At 40.2% G+C, this 15338-nt stretch overlaps 1 protein-coding gene across 1 annotated transcript in view; it reads left to right on the top strand.

Annotated features, from left to right (window-relative positions):
* Positions 1 to 15338, top strand: part of ANKRD55 (ankyrin repeat domain 55) — a 590869-nt gene that overhangs the window by 301958 nt on the left and 273573 nt on the right. The window lies entirely within an intron of this gene.

Below are 15338 nucleotides of genomic sequence, written 5' to 3'. Positions count from 1 at the left end.
ATTTGTGTAAGAAACAATTGTTTTGGCTAAATGAGACAAATATTCCCTTCCAAAAAGTATTCTTTCATTTGCTTACTTCTTCATTCATTAGTTCATGATTTTAATTTTCATTCACTCAACAATGATTCCATAAGACATGTACTAGAGAGATACTGTGATACAACAATGAAAGGAAGGAGGTTCAGAATAGTGGGGATATAAACAAGTGAACAAAGAGTACAATGACATGTTATAGATGCTAAGATAGAAGTATCTGTTAAGATGCTTTAGGGCCAAAAGAGTTCATAGGATCAATTCTATTTGCTCATCACTCATGAGTTCCCTGGATATGACATTTTTTTTTTCCTTCATGAGCTTTAGTATTATTATTATTGTTAGCAGGTAACATAAAGTAATTGACACGTTCAGAGAGAGAGCTAAAAGCATTTTATGGGCATTTTATCATTTGTCTTAAAATATGATCAATTAGGTTTGTTTAGAAACTCCATTTTATAGAAGCAACTTAGAGTGGGATATGATATGTGTGCTCAAGGTCACACAGTGCCTAAGAGGTAAAGTCACTATTTGATTCAGCTGTTCTCCTCCAAAGTGTGTCTTCTCCAGCAAAGCCACACTGCCTCCACAATCATAGCTGCAGCACCATGTGTAATCATGGTTTGTACAAAGTATTGGAAAAATGGCTTCTACTGTTTCTCATGATTGTTTTTCTTTTCACCTAATATACCGGAACTAGCATCTTCAAAAGGGAATGTTTTTTCCTCCCCTCACTAGTAGGATCACGCTTATTTGCTTCAACAATTTTTGGATGCCATTGCTACACATGACTCCCACAAGACCAGAGTAAACCCCTAAAATGGGGGCTGGGTACAGAGTGGTTTGCCATGGCTTCCTGTAGGAGGAAATTTTGTGGGTATTTTTGTGCCTCCCAGGTAAGGGGTGAATTCTACTTCCTTGGATGATTATGTATTCCCATGTCCCCAACTCCTAAGCAGTCAGTTTTAGGTTTTAATGCCACAAGTGCTGGAAGCCAGACTTTTGAGCTCATTCCCATAAACCCCTTTAGGCTAGTTGATACTAGTGGCTCCTTGTAATAAACCACTTGCGTTTGAGATTTTAGAGGATCTTCCTGAATGTTACACATAACACTCCAGTAAGGAGAGAACGGTGGAGGGTGGAAGTTTAGAGCCAGGATGGGGCTGGGGTGGCACAAAGCTGAAGTGGCCAGGATATGGTTGCAGAGCACTGGAGTGAGTGTTAGAAATAGAATTTAGGTTTTAGTTCTTTCTCTTTTGCAGGGCACTGCTACCTGGAAACCTGAAACTGGATTAGCTTGGGGTAAAACAAAGCAAAATTGACATCTTCTTGAGGAAGGTTTTTTTGTTTTGTTTGTTTGTTTGTTTTTCTCTCCTGAAATCTAGAGACAGACTCTTTGACTGGGTGCTAAGTGTTTTCAATGGGGAGAGGCCCTGTATGGCCAAATTCAGTTCCTCCCACTCTGAAATAGTCCCTTGCTCTGACCTTGACCTGAATCTTTAACAAAGCTGTGAAATGAAAGGCAAGACTAGAAAAGACCAGCAAACAGAGAAAGAAAAGAATCATTCATTGCAACATTGTGAAGAGCTCAGGTGTCTGATTACCATGCTCTCCATTGTTGCTTGGGCCACAGCACACGGAAGGAGCAATCTTGGTTGGAGTTAAAAAAATATACGTATTATTATTATTTGAGTAGAAAACATAACTAGTCATTCTGGTGGAATCTGATAATGTTTTTCATCCTACAGTTCTGATGAATATTAACCTCTAGTGCTTAAGTGGAAAAGTCAGATTTGGAGAGATCAGAAACATAGTAAGTTGTATAAATAAAACCTCTATATGTATAAAAACAATTGTTTTGGAAACAATATGACAGCCTTCTACTACCTGTCTTGGATGGTTAGGTCACCAAGGAAATTATTGAGTGCATCTTTGTTCCTTTATTCATTCACTGTCAGGCAGTTAATAGCTGTGGTACTTTCTGTGCTAAGCACACAGAAGACACAAGCTAATGTGTCCTCAGAGAGCTTATGATGTCCAGAAAAGGTCAAAAACAAAAAGCACATGAACTTGAGGCTCAGACATGTCAGAGGCTACATGAAGGACTGATGGGGCTGGAAGCATAGGGAACTTTCTCGCTGAGCTTCTTTGCTTTGGGGGAAGAGAGCCAACAAGGGTAAGGTTTGTGCTCAGTACTTAGGGGTTGCTGGGGGTGAAGGAGTTATAAAAAGATCAAGCCAGTGTCTGTTTTCCAGGCTCACCACATGTGATGGGTATTTGTCCTATGGAGAGAAGGCTCTCTAGCTCCTAGGAAATATGGAAGGGAGCCCTTTTCTGCATTTATGCCCAATTCACAGTCAGGCTTTGATCCCTGGGAAGAGCAGCCTCTCCATTAGGAAGAGTCACAGCCTGGGGAACATTTCCTAGGTGATGGCCCCCAGGTCATGGATCTTAGCATTGTCCATGGGACTGGGTAGCAACAGTGGAGGCAGTGGTGAGAAGCTTCAGAGGAGCCCACCTGAAGGAGGTCTATAGCAGGAGAACAGCGAACCTTCATGAGGCACTGTTGGCTGACTCCCTGTTGGGTAACACTTGGAGGTGAGCTGAAACATGGGACAAAGAGCCATTAGTTCAGATACTTGCAGTGAGAGTAGTTTCACTATACCCACAGGCTGGTGCAGTCCAGTAGAGGATTGTATACAGACTTGATTTCAAGGCAGTGTGAGAGAAACCACCACAGTGGTCTTTGCAGACACCCTTTCAATTCAAAGGGTTTATCATGTTATGAAACAAAACTATGGAAAGTCAGAGAAGGATTTATTCAAGTGTTGTATCAGACATCGATTTAATTTTGGAGCTCTCTGCATCCTCTCCACTTTATGTATATCCTTTGGCCTCACCTGAGGCTAGTTCTAGAGTCATATATTTTATCACAATTAAAAAACAAAAGAATAAGTAATACTCTTCGATCATGAACAGTATATCATAAATTGACATTAAACCAAAATAACAGTACTGTCATAGAACTTTTAAAAACTGTTTCAAGTCTTTATGTGGGTAATTGTAAACATAGATCTTACTAGTCTTCTTGAATGTTAATTTATTACTCTGAAGTTATGTACAGAGCTTTTTAGATTAGTAACATAACAATGTAAATGTACTTAACACTTTCTGAGATGTACAATTAATGGATAAGATAGTAAATTTTATGTTATGTATATTTTACGACAATTAAAAAGGAAGGTTAATAAAAAAAAAAAAAAATTCCAGGCTCAGAAGTTTCAGAACTGTAGAGTCATGTAGAGAAAAAGACCTAAATGTACTTGAGTAGTCTGTATTGTTAGTATATGCTTTTTAGGAAGCCACACATATTTCTTTGTCCCTGCCCTTTATTACATGATAAAACACATTTACAGATTCCATATTTGTCATGGAGGATTAGAAAGGTGCTTTGTTATCCTTTATCAATGTGGTGGAGGCTGCTGGTGGCCAGTGATATCCAAGGTCTCCTCTTCTTGGATTTCCCATGCATGGCACTTCTTAATCCTGTATATCAGGGCAAAAGACAGGGCTGGGAGATTAGACTAGTTCTCATCAGAGTGAATGTGCCTCCCTGAAGACCAGGCACTATTTCCACGAGCTCTTTTTGCTTCTCTGATTTGCAAATGGAGATGAGTCCAAAGGCTCAGAGGAAGGCACAACTCTAAAAAGGAATGAGTCTGGACCCCTAAATGACTGTGTGGAACTTCACTGCAATCTTGCATGAGACTGTGACAGAAATGAGAATAAACTTGTTGCATTAAGCCACTGGCATTTTACTCTTGTTAAGCATCTAGCCTACTCTGAGTAACACAACCATAAAAGGTAGTACAGAGACAGGATGTATAGTACTGTACCTGTAAGCTAAGGAAAGGTCAGACAGGCAAGGGAAATGGAAATTACATGTCTAATGATTCCCAGGTGTAAGCATTTCATGTTGCTCATTAATCATGTGGCAAATATGTTTAAATAAACATAGACAAGCTATTCCTGTTCAACAAATATCTCAAGGGAAAGGGATTTTGTTGAAGCCTGGATCAGAATGTTAATGCCTCCCTTTGGGCCCAGCACAGCAGTTGCAGCAGGAATCAGAAAGAAAGACTTCTCTGGAGAGGATGAAAAGGCACCTCAAGGGGAGAGTCAGGAGCAGCCAGGACAAGAGTTCCATTCAGAATTCTTGTTCCCCCAGGTTTTGGAGACTTGAGGGTTTTTTTCCCCTAAAATGATGATCAATGCTAACACCAGACAAAGGAAATTAAGGCACCCTGACACACAGGAGTTTCCCAAACAGTGTTCATCCAGTCCTGCTCCTGGTCCCATCCCACCTTTGGTTCTAAGTTGTTCTCATGGACAATGTGTTGAAGACTGGATCTTGCCTGTTGAGCCTGGCTGTGCAGCCCAAGACAAATCATCACCCCTGCAACTTGGAAGAAAGTCCTTAGTTTTGGCCCCAGTATGGATCTTTGCTCAGTGGTACTGTCAACCAGTTTGTACTTCCCAAAGTAGAATGACTTCTCAGCTTCATACCTGTAGTTCTTGGAGATTAGTAGCGTTCATTAAATGAGTTCATATTCACTTAGAATAAAATCTATACCATGCTCTCCAGGATTCTGCATGATCTGGCCTCTGTCCTTCTTACTATAACATCTTGGGCTGCCTTGCCCCCTTATTCACCATAGGTACCCTGATTTTTTAGTTCCTGAAAGATGCAAGCTCTTTCTCAGGGCCATTTAGCATGCTGTTTCCTGTACCTAGAAATGCTCTCCTCCCAGCTCTTGCTATTCTTAGTTCCTTCGGTTCCTTAGATCTCAGCCTTGAAGACTCTTCCACAGAGAGTCCTATTCCGACCCACCCACCTAAGCAGATCATCTCTTGCCTGCCTCAAACCCTCTCAAACCCTCTCAAATTCTAGCCATTGTGACAGAAATAGACCTGTTCAGCTGTCACCTGACAGCTTCAGCTGCACTTGGCTTCTTTCAGTTTCTGCTCCAGGGTTTCAGAGACTCCAGGGTTTTTCTGATGCTGCATTAGGAGCTTTGCAGCTTAGCCTGGGAATGGGAGGAAGTTGAAAACCCAAAACCAATAGTAACTGATGGGCCAGTGCTTCTCTCTTCTGCCCCTTAGGTGGACAGTTTTGAGGAGCATTCTACACAATTCCTCAATGTCCGTACAGGATCATCCCCATGAACCACAGCAGTGACCAACTTGAGACTCTACCCTAGTTTCAGCTTTTCTTCTCTCCTTCTTTCCCTTTCCTTTTCCCTTTCCTTTTCCCTTTCCTTCTTTCCACTTCTGTTCCCTGGGGTCACTTCCCAAAATAAGCTACCTGCATACAATCCCTGGCCAAGTTTTCCATGGAGAAGTTAGGTGAAGAAAGTCCTCTCCTTCATTTAATATCTTAGGGTTTTGGTTTTTCTCATAGCACTTATTACAACTTACATTAATTTTATTTATTTATACAATTATTTTTTTCTTCTATGCAATCCTAATTCTATACAATTAGAATATAAACTCCGAAGGGCATGAACCTGGGCATTTTCAACTACTGTTGTTCCTCAGCAACTAGTGTGAATCGCTTGGCACAGACACACCATCACTAAATGTATATAAATGAACACATCTCTAAAATGCTACATTTTAAGAATGATGCTTGTATTCTAAGCATTGAGAGACAGTATAGCATACTGATTGAGAACATACAATCTGAAGTCAGACTTTCTTGGGTCACTTCCAGACTGTGCCATTTAAGTACCTTAGTGGCCTCAAGTCAGTTATCAAATCAGGCTGGACATCCCAGTTTGTAAAATTGGATTAATAATAGTACCTAAAACATGGGTTTGTTATGATGCTCAAATCAGTTACATATAAAGCACTTAGTACAGTGCCTGGCACATAATAACCACCAAATATACTTTATTCCTTTAATCTTCCCCTTTTTATAGTCATTGAATAAAATTCAGACTTGCACAGATGTAGTATCCATTCTATATCTTTCATATTTGTTAGTCCTCTGGCTTAATTTTCCAAGTATGCCTGAGTTGAATAATATCAGTCTAATGACCCCTAGCTGAGAATCAGAGGATTTAGGGGTGTGGTACTGTAAATATTACACGTCTTTGATTCCCCCCTAAGAAGTGCTTTGAGAACATACTTAGATTAGTCAAAAGTAGACAAAGACCTGGGGCACCTGGATGGATCAGTCCTTGGGGTATCTGACTGTTGATTTCGGCTCAGGTCATGGTCTCATGGTTCGCGGGTTCAGGCCCCATGTTGGGCTCTGTGCTGACAGTGTGGAGCCTGCTGGGGATTCTCTATCTGCCCCTCTCCTACTCACGCTTTCTCTCTTCCAAAATAAATAAGCAACAACAACAAAAAGACAAAAGACCAGTGCTAATGTGCAATATGTTAGTTTCCTCTGTTTCTTGTCTTTTTAGGGCTTACTTCCATGTGATTATATTTTAAAGTTGTAGGCTAGAACCACAGCTGAAAAAGCTAATCATGATCATATTTCCCTAAATGTTTTGTGAAATTATAATAATTTTTAAATAATCATTTAAAGCAATGATTAAATGTTACGTTGAGAAATGCTGCTGGAATGAGGGTTGGAATAGATGACATTAGTGATATGAATACGTACTATGGGCTGTTTACTCTCCTATTTCCCTCCCTTTCTGGCCCATCAGGAGCAAGGCTCTTTTCTTCCAGGTAGAAAGAACTCATGTTCCATCAATATTGGCATTGTGTGGGTCACTCTGATAAGACAGTTTGTGCCTACTTAGGGGCTGGAAAATGTCAGTGCCTTGGTTCTAGAGCAAAACCTAGAAAGCATTCTGCTTGGTCACCAGCCTCCCTTCAGGTGGCTGTAAGAAAGAAGTCAGAGATGGTGGGTTTCAGTGCTGAAAACTTCAATCCAAGACAAAGAGACTGTGTGTCAGCATGTGGGAGGGTGGTAGAGAGGTAGATGCCTGGATGTTGCTCTTGGGCTGTGGAAGGGAGGCAGTGCTGGACCTTTCCTGTCATGTTACTTCCGCTTCCCAACTTGCAAAGAAGAGCATGCCCCACTCCTCTGACTTCCCTTTTAACTTCCTTTTCTTACTGATCCCAGCCTGCAAGGAAGACAGGTGGCTAGGCCCTGGGTCAGGGTTGGGTAAGGCAAGTGGCCAAGCAGAATGGCTAGGAAATAAGATGATGGTAGAGAGAGAGGGATTATGACTCAGGAGTTTCCCTCTGAGGTGGTGCTACAGTGTGCCGTCATAACATAAGAGTAGTAGAATAGGGAGGCAAGAAAGTGTGGTGAAATGTTGAAGAGAGGAGATCTGGGCCCTGATTCTGCTGCTGGCTAGTTTTGTGATCTTCTCTTTGAGCCTATTTCCTGGAGAATGGACAAATGATTTTCTAACTTGGGCAGTTGGTGATTTTCCATCAGCAGATTTTTAGCCCTTCACTTTGTGTAGTCTGATTCTACCTACATCTCACTTTTAGGTGGTCTTGACCTTACAAAAGTCAGCAGGAAGCTTAGGTGGTGGCTTTTGCAACAGGAATCTGATTTTAAATGCTATTATTTTTCAAGCACATTAAACTAGTACTTGAAGTCTATTTTTTAGTTGTTGTTGTTGTTGTTTTTAATCTAGAAGACTATGCTTCAGAGTTGCATTTAGCCTATGACATGGTGTGCAGTGTGGATGGCTGAGCTCCATAAAAATGATAAGATATCCTGAAATTATATATGTGTGTATGAATGCATATGTGTGTGTGTATGTGTATGTACACATATTCATGTGTGTATGTGATTGGGTTTAAATAGCATATCACTTTTTCAAAAGTTCCTTTATGGCATTCCATGTGATTTCAACACAATTTTGTTATATTCTATTTTATCTCCATTATTTTCTTGCCTCATTGCCATTCCTGTCCATATTGCTGCTCAAAGCAGAATTTTAAGAACACCTCAAGGTGTTTTTAAATTAAGAGTAAACAGCTCTAGCCGACACCTCCAGCGTGGCACAGTGACACAAGCCAACACAAACAGGGAGTGGGAGGTGTGCTGACAGCTCTGAGCACTGAGACCTCAGGACTGGTTTGGTGAGGCAGACCTAGAATCAAGCAGTGACTTGTAGAGGAGCCAAAGAGGATGCAGTCATGTTGTCTCTTGTTCCAGCTCCCTGTACAAGGAAAGGAAATTCTAGAAGGGGCTGAGCCCTTCTTTTAGTCAAAGCAAGAGAAGATACATGCACAACTTGGGTGGGAAGGCAAGTCTACAGATGCTAACACAGCACCTCCTATATAAGGTCGTAGTGTTGTGGCAGGACTTGTTCCACATATCTTCTTTTGTGTTTAGTGTCTGGAAGCAGTAACTAAAGCTCCAACATTATCCTGCGTATTAATTAGGATATAGGTTGGGTCATTGTAATGACACGATTCCCAAATACAGTGGCTTCAATAAGAGAATACTGTTTCTCTCTTACACGGAAGCTCAGGTATCCTGTCCAGAGTTGGCTGGTAAATAATCATGTTGGTGACCCTTCTCATGTAAAGCACCTTGCTCCCCTAAATGTTCTTCAGTTATCCTATTTAAAAATGAAGCTACTCCATAGCCATACAATAAGTCTCAAACATCTAAGAGAGTTTGTAGAAAAACAAAGGAAGTAGAGAAGATCAAGCATGCATCTCAGTGGGTGTTCGCAGTGGGGCCTAGAGGTTACATGGAGCCTTTACCATATGGTTTATAATATTTCCTCTGCCACTTGCTAGCCTGTGGGCTTGGGCAGGTTACTTAACCTCTTTGTGCCTATTTTATACAAAGATGATAATAGTACCTCCCTTGTCGGCTTACATGTTGTAGGCTTACATGTATGACTGAGTCAATACATGCAAAGTGCTTAGAATAGCATCTAGACAATAACTTAACCCAATAGCAGACACTGTTGATTCCTTACCCATATCCATTGGTACTCACCTTCACCATTTTGTAAACTCCAGATGCTTTTATACTGTTAGAATTTGTGACTCTCCTTCCAGGCTCCCTCTGGCCTCTGGGGGTGTGCTCTACTGCATGCAGGACAAACTGTATGTGCTGAGAAGTTAAAAGATAGCAAGTAGCCTGCAACCAGGAGGTTGAACGGTCCCCAACATCTTTCTTATTCCTTTTTTTTTTTTAATTTTTTTTAACGTTTATTTATTTTTCAGACAGAGAGAGACACAGCATGAACGGGGGAGGGGCAGAGAGAGAGGGAAACACAGAATCGGAAGCAGGCTCCAGGCTCTGAGCCATCAGCCCAGAGCCCGACGCGGGGCTCGAACCCGCGGACCGCGAGATCGTGACCTGAGCCGAAGTCGGACGCTTAACCGACTGAGCCACCCAGGCGCCCCAATCTTTCTTATTCCTTGAGTGAGACAATGCTAAGGCATTTTCTACATTACCCTGCAGAGGTCCCCAGGACAACTGAGACCTGACTGTTCACATTAGCAACCTGCTTTTTGGCATATTCGTATTGCTTCCTTGCTTTCCATGGTTCATTTCAATACCCTCCTGATCGTCCATCTTCCTGGCATCACCACCCAAATTAACTACCTGTATTCATCATTAGCCTTTGGGAAACCTCAGCTAAGATAATTTTCACTTACTATACACTTTTGCCCAAACGCGATGATCTTAGGATGAACTGTGATCCTGGCAGCCCTAACCCTTCCCTTTTCATACACCTCTACCTTCTGGTGTCCCTCTTCTCACTTTAACAGTTACATCTGCACCAGGATGAGACAAATGCAGACACCTCTACTTCTCAACGCCCCTTCTCCCCTTGTCCCACACTGACGTATATAGAGTCCCATGAAAACCAGGCCACAAAGGAAATGGAATGTTGTGGCAGAGAATATTCAGTATCTTTGGGGGCTGGTTGCTCTGCCTTACTTCCTTCAGGCTTGTTCTGATTTCTATTGGGGTCTGCACACATGGCATATTGCTTAGATCTGTGCCTGGGTTATGATTACACATTAAATCTGAGACATGGGGGTGGACCCAGGTACACAGCTCTACATCCTGTTGTGATGGATAAGCATTCTCTTTCCATTTCCTCCCTGGGGCAGAGAGAGGATGGAAGTGTTTTTCATGAAGACAGGAAATATCTTCACTACTGCTTTGTGAACTAGATAGAATGATCTTTAAAAAGCAGGTCCACTGGAGTGAGGAGAGACCATATGTGGGCTGGATTTTCGACTGAATGATTAAACAATAGTGATCTCTGTGGCCACACCCTGCTATTTTACACAAGGTGGTGGTGGGTGGGGGGACAACTTGGCAAGATAAAAATCAGTGTTTACCACTTTAAAATGTACTATCATTTCACTGTTACATTTATGCAAGACCCAGTTCCAAGAAGCCCAAAAATAATTCAGGTAATCCTCATTCTGCAGAATTCTAATATGTGTGAATTTCAGTCACTATGGTTTCCTTAGTTTAGTTAAAGGAAAGCAGTCCCCTCCAACAACACAGTTAAAATTTCAGTTATTATGGCGAATGAACTGTGACTACTGGCATAGAGGATGAACTTTGCTGCTGTCAGTACACAAATCATTTCTGAAATATGTGCATCATGATTAGTTATTTACCAGTCATGTTACTTCTTTCAGAACTCAGTTGACAATTGGTCACTGGGCATCTGTTATTCAGTTTACCCACAGACAGCAAAGTGTGTAGTTGTGTTGCCTCTTTGTCTTCAGTTATAACTCATGTGACAATTTACAGGATTATCAGTGGAATGAATTGTCCAACAAAAATGGAAGAGGAAAAAGAAACAAAAAATAATAACATAGAAAGTAAAATTCACATTGAATGTAAATGGGGTTTAGGAAATACACCTGAGCCTAGGAAGGTTGACACTGGAGCCATTTTAGAGATTCAAGATAAGCAACCAAAGGAACTTAGTGACGGTGAACTTATCACCGTAAACAAGGGAATTACAAAAAGATGAAGATGTCCCCGGGGAAATGATGCCAGCCCCCCTCCCCCCAAAATACGTGTATGTATATATATGTATATATATATGTATATATGTATGTATATATATGTGTATATATATGTATATATATATACACACACATATATACATATATATATACATATATATATATATATATATATATATATATATATCACACTAAAGACACTTACATATCTCACTGCCTGGAAAGTGCAAAGGATAAAATGGTGAAGCTGATCCAATTTTAGGAAGGACACTAACAATTTACCAAGGCATGGAAAAGATACTTGCTCTGTATTATAAATTATATGAAAGAAGGCAGGTACTGCTCTAATTATTCTAGGTAAGTTTTTACAAAGAAATAAAACACTTCAATTCTTAATATTTCTAATCAGCTAAATTATAGTGTACCACATAAATATTTGTTTTACTATATTCTTCATTTCCCTATACATTTATAACTGACAGTGAGAGTGTTTTTAATATTTTAACAAAAATTTCTAAAGGTCATGGACCAATTGTAATTTCCCCAGTGATTATTAAAATCATTTTGCAGTTTCAGCCTGCACATCATTTTTACAATGTTGTGCTACAGTGCAAGGACTGCCTGTACTTGAGGTTTTATCTTATTTATTAGGAACATGAAAACACATGGGCTTTGGATCCTGTGTGCCTGGGTTCACATCCTCTCTAACACTGAACTGCTTGCTGTCCACTGCTTGTCAAGTACACCAACCTGAGATTCAGTGTTCATATGTAAAGAACAGAAATAATAATATTTACCACATGGAGTTCTTGAGGCCCTGGATGAGAAGGCCTCTGGAAACCCACTTGACATTCAGGAAGCATTAAAAAAATAAGCTCCATGAAAGTGGAGACCCTGTCTCTTTTCTTTGTTGCAGTATCCCTGGCATTTAGAGCAAAGCCTGACTTAAAGTAGTTGCTCAATAAATTATTTGTTGATTAAAAGAACGAAGAGTCACATTTAGCATTCAAAAAATGTTAGTGACTTGATTGTCTTCCTGTTTTGCTTACTTCTTGGATGCTGTACAGCTTCAGAGTTGAAGACATCATGGGATCCAGTTCTACTGAGAAGTCAGTTGGCTTATCATTGACCTGTAATATTGTCCATCTCTTATAGCCATGCCTTGTTGGTCCCTGCCCATTTGGTTGAGGCAGCAGGGCCACTCAGCAAGGTTAGCATTTTTCATATAAGTAGGGAACTCATAGAAATCTGGAGGAAACACATTAAGACTTCAAAAATGGGAGAAGAAAAGAATAATTGATTTGCAAATAAAAATATTTGGAAAAATTCAGCCTCACTAGTAACCAAGGAAATACAAATCAAAACCAGAAAGCTGTTTTCTTTGTGATCACATTGTCACAGACTTCCAGAGTGATGGAGACAGACTAGTAAGAGTAAGGTGGCGCAGACCTTTTCTCAACTGCTTTTTGCTTGTGAGCTTTGCTATCATCCTTTTGGAAAGCAGTTAGAACACAAGCATCATCAGCCTTTGACTTAGTAATTTTACTTCTGGAAATTGATCTTGAGAATTCAATACAGATGAAGCTTTAGTGTGAAGATTTTCATCACAGTGTTATTTTTAGAAGTGGAGATGGGAAACTACATACATGTCTGAAAATAGGGATTGTTTAGGTGGAAGATGGAATAAGCACTTTCTATTATGTAGTGCATGTCTATAAAGAGTTTGTGTATAAAGAGTACATGTCTATAAATGTGATAGAACATTGTATAAAATATATTTTTAATTACATCTAAAATCCAAGTACTGATGCCTTAACGCCACTCTTGAAAGAAAATACTCCAAATGTGAATAATTACCATTTGTTATGGCTCCACCATATTCCAGGGGCTTTGAATATTTTATCTCTAATTGTCACAACAATCCTGCATGGTAGATATTATTATGCCAATTTTACAGATGAGAAAATGAGGCTGAGAGACCCAGGTAGCTTTTCTGAAGCACCAGCTAATTATGTATATGTCCCTGACATTAAAACCTGCAGTTTCCTGCCAAACAGGCTCTTTTCCTTGTTTGGTTGAAGTTTGTTCTTTTCTGTTTTGTTTTTTTAATTATGAAAACAATTTTCTAAAATTTTCTAAGTTTTTGTGTTTATTTAGAAACATAGACCATAACCATAAACCTGGTTAAAAGAAAACAGTGCAACCATTATAAGTTGTTTACTCACTCTGAACCTCAGTTTCTATCAAATAAATAAGCCCTATCCCCACTCACTTTGTAGGGTTCTATACTGAAATTCATGTGAGATAGCAGACAACATGTATCAAACCTTTCGAAGTTATAAAAGGAAAAATGCTCAAGTCTTAAGTGTTCTTATTCTAACTTCCTAAATAAAAAAATTGATTTACTTTAGTTATGTATTAACTATCATTATTACTTTAAATAATAGAAGAGCTAAAAACCTTCAATAGAATGAGTGCTTTCTCAGTCACAGATTTTAATGTCTATCTCAGTTAAGAAATGGGAGGGTCATTGTTTTTGCACAGTTGATATGGAAAATGAAGCACATGTCCAGCATTCTTTGGGAAAGGAAGTAGAAAGCTTCCCTATCAGATGTTTTGGAAAGAAGGTAGCTGTGGAATAGGCTGGGAGTGCCAGTCCAGAGCTTTCCAAAAGCATTTTCATTGATTCTTGTTGAATATTCATGGACTTGAAACTTTCTGCCTCTGATTGTCCATTCTCTGAGTCTGGCACACTGCAGCCAATGGTTTTCTGGTTGTTTTCCTGAGGGTTTCTTGGTGGTGTTTTTGCTGAATATTGCATTGTGTGAGTGAGTGAGTGAGTGAGTGAGTGAGTGAGTGAGTGAGAGGTGTGTGGGTATGTTAAAGCACAGCCAGATCCTGGGCATTTATAGAGCATTGCCTTCAGGGACTGTTTATTCTGGACTCTCTCCAGGATGCCAGACTCCTTCTAGATGATTCGTTCTGACAAAAGGACAAGGCTTGGCTCATCCTCAAAGATTATTCAGATTATGCACCTTGCCAGTTTATTTGTGTTTTGCCCCAGAGGGCATCCTGCAAGCCCCCGGAAAAACTTAAGAGATGTGAACATCTTGCTCTTTCTGCACCCAAAGAGAGCCTCCTGATCAGCTTCCAGGGAAGTAAGTAGAAATGTTTGGCTGGGGCAGCTACAGCTTGACTTTCCCACAAAGTTCAAAAGGTTATTTAGTCAGTGACTCCCTCCTGCCACCTGCTTGTGTGCAGCTACAATTTTAACTGCAGGATTGCCTGCCTCCTGGATCATTTAAGGAAGGTGACTTCAGAGTGCAGTGCCATGTGGGGAACTTGCTAAAAAGAAGTGATTTTTTTTCTTCTTCTTTAAGAGAGAGGGAGAGAATGTGGCATGGAGTCAAAACATCAATTAAATATACAGTTGGCTCCATTTACATGATAAGCTTTGAGTCCAGCCTTAGACACTGAATAGTAGCTTTCTCCCCGCACAGGATGCAACCATAAAGTGGGGTGCTTCAGGCTGGCTGGAGACTGCTCAGGCCCTTCTCTCTCAGCTGTAATAACATTCCCTGTGATGTACATCCCACCAACAGCATTCAGCCTTGGAGGAAGTTTAGTTTGGCTGATTTAAACTTAAAAAAAGGAAAAGAAAAGCTTTTTTTCCTTGTTTTTTCCTCAGGATTAGGCTGCAGTTTTGAATTTGTTGTTGTACTCCCTAGTACTTATTTATATGTGGAAAATGCAGTCCCATGTGTTGATCACAACCTTTGGCAGACTCTGGTAAGATCACAGCTGAGGTGGGAGCTGATTGTAAATTGTTTCCATGAGTGTGTTAATTATTTTCTTATTGGACCCTTTTTTCTCTGTATAGCACTTGGGTGTATGGTCAAGTGATAGGTTTTAAAAATTTACATAGAGAAGACAATTTTCAGAGAAACTAGAAAAACAATATGTAACAATAAAGGAATGGATGTGTTCCAGAATAGCAAAAGTTTGCAAACTTTTTGTGACAGGGCCTGGTAGTGTAATTTTAGGCTTGTGGGTCATTCGAGCTCCATCACAACTACTCAACTTTATTATTGTAGTGCAGAAGACAACAGTGGTCTGTGGATTAGACTGTGATCCAATAAAACTTTATTTACAAAGTCAGGCAGTTGTTTGCAGGCCCACCATAATTATGGTGTAATCTATCTGGTATGTTGCTTTCAGCTGAAAATAAGGAAAAACCTAACTAAAGGTAGCCTGAAAATCACATTAATTTCACGTTAGAAGATCATCTCGTGGGGCACCTG

The sequence above is a fragment of the Panthera leo genome, chromosome A1 (genome assembly GCF_018350215.1).
Source record: "Panthera leo isolate Ple1 chromosome A1, P.leo_Ple1_pat1.1, whole genome shotgun sequence".
Classification (NCBI taxonomy): Eukaryota; Metazoa; Chordata; class Mammalia; order Carnivora; family Felidae; genus Panthera; species Panthera leo.
Note: the sequence above shows the minus strand (reverse complement) of the source record. Positions and strands in the feature narration are given on the sequence as shown.